This window comes from Myotis nattereri (genome assembly GCF_964212035.1).
Source record: "Myotis nattereri genome assembly, chromosome: 3".
Classification (NCBI taxonomy): domain Eukaryota; kingdom Metazoa; phylum Chordata; class Mammalia; order Chiroptera; family Vespertilionidae; genus Myotis; species Myotis nattereri.
Genome location: NC_138077.1, coordinates 114,983,047 through 114,985,472, shown reverse-complemented (window position 1 = coordinate 114,985,472; position 2,426 = coordinate 114,983,047).

Genomic DNA, 2,426 nt, shown 5'->3' with positions numbered 1-2,426 from the left:
GGGAGACTGCATGTGATGGTGAGGAGGCAGCATGTGTGATGTTGGGGAGACTGCATGTGATGATAGGGAGACTGCATGTGATGGTGAGGAGGCAGCATGTGTGATGTAGGGGAGACTGCATGTGATGTTGGGGAGACTGCATGTGATGTTGGGGAGACTGCATGCGTGTTGGTGAGCAGACTGCATGTGATGGTGAGGAGGCTGCATGTTTGATGATAGGGAGACTGCATGTGATGGTGCGGAGACTGCATGCGTGTTGGTGAGCAGACTGCATATGATGATAGAGAGACTTCATGTTGATGGTGAGGAGACTGCATGTGATGGTGAGGAGACTGCATGTAATGGTGAGGAGGCAGCATGTGTGATGTAGGGGAGACTGCATGTGATGGTGAGGAGGCTGCATGTGTGATGTTGGGGAGACTGCATGTGATGGTGGGGAGACTGCATGTGATGATAGGGAGACTGCATGTGATGGTGGGGAGGCTGCATGTGTGATCTTGGGGAGACTGCATGTGATGGTGAGGAGGCTGCATGTGTGATGTTGGGGAGACTGCATGTGATGGTGAGGAGGCTGCATGTGTGATGTTGGGGAGACTGCATGTGATGGTGGGGAGGCTGCATGTGTGATCTTGGGGAGACTGCATGTGATGGTGGGGAGGCTGCACGTGATGATAGGGAGACTGCAGGTGTGATGGTGAGGAGACTGCATGTAATGGTGAGGAGACTGCATGTGTGATGTTGGTGAGACTGCATGTGATGGTGAGGAGGCAGCATGTGTGATGTTGGGGAGACTGCATGTGATGGTGAGGAGGCTGCATGTGATGGTGAGGAGACTGCATGTAATGGTGAGGAGGCAGCATGTGTGATGTTGGGGAGACTGCATGTGATGGTGGGGAGGCTGCATGTGTGATGTTGGGGAGACTGCATGTGATGGTGAGGAGGCTGCATGTGTTTTGTTGGGGAGACTGCATGTGATGGTGAGGAGGCAGCATGTGTGATGTTGGGGAGACTGCATGTGATGGTGAGGAGGCTGCATGTGATGGTGAGGAGACTGCATGTAATGGTGAGGAGGCAGCATGTGTGATCTTGGGGAGACTGAATGTGATGTTGGGAAGACTGCATGTGTGATGGTGGGGAGACTGCATGTGATGGTGGGGAGACTGCATGTGTGATGCTGGGGAGACTGCATGTGATGGTGAGGAGGCTGCATGTGTTTTGTTGGGGAGACTGCATGTGATGGTGAGGGGGCTGCATGTGTAATGTTGGGGAATCTGCATGTGATGATAGGGAGCTTCATGTGTGATGATAGGGAGACTGCATGTGATGGTGGGGAGGCTGCATGTGTGATGTTGGGGAGACTGCATGTGAGGGTGGGGAGACTGCATGTGATGGTGAGGAGGCTGCATGTGTGATGTTGGGGAGACTGCATGTGTGATGTTGGGGAGACTGCATGTGATGATAGGGAGGCTGCATGTTATGGTGAGGAGACTGCATGTGTGATGTTGGGGAGACTGCATGTGATGGTGGGGAAGCTGCATGTGATGATAGGGAGACTGCATGTGATCATAGGGAATCTGCATGTGATGATAGGGAGACTTCATGTGTGATGATAGGGACACTGCATGTGATGATAGGGAGACTGCATGTGTGATGTTGGGGAGACTGCATGTGTGATGTTCGGGACTGCATGTGATGGTGAGGAGACTGCATGTGATGATAGGGAGACTGCATGTGACCATAGGGAGACTGCATGTTTGATGTTGGGGAGACTGCATGTGATGGTGGGGAGACTGCATGTGTGATGGTGAGGACATTGCATGTGATGGTGAGAAACTGCATGTGTGATGTTGGGGAGACTGCATGTGATGGTGAGGAGGCTGCGTGTGTGATGTTGGGGAGACTGCATGTGATGATAGGGAGACTGCATGTGATGATAGGGAGACTGCATGTGATCATAGGGAGACTGCATGTGATCATAGGGAATCTGCATGTGATGATAGGGAGACTTCATGTGTGATGATAGGGAGACTGCATGTGATGATAGGGAGACTGCATGTGTGATGTTGGGGAGACTGCATGTGTGATGTTGGGGAGACTGCATGTGATGATAGGGAGGCTGCATGTTATGGTGAGGAGACTGCATGTGTGATGTTGGGGAGACTGCATGTGATGGTGGGGAAGCTGCATGTGATGATAGGGAGACTGCATGTGATCATAGGGAATCTGCATGTGATGATAGGGAGACTTCATGTGTGATGATAGGGACACTGCATGTGATGATAGGGAGACTGCATGTGTGATGTTGGGGAGACTGCATGTGTGATGTTCGGGACTGCATGTGATGGTGAGGAGACTGCATGTGTGATGTTGAGGAGACTGCATGTGATCATAGGGAGACTGCATGTGATCATAGGGAGACTGCATGC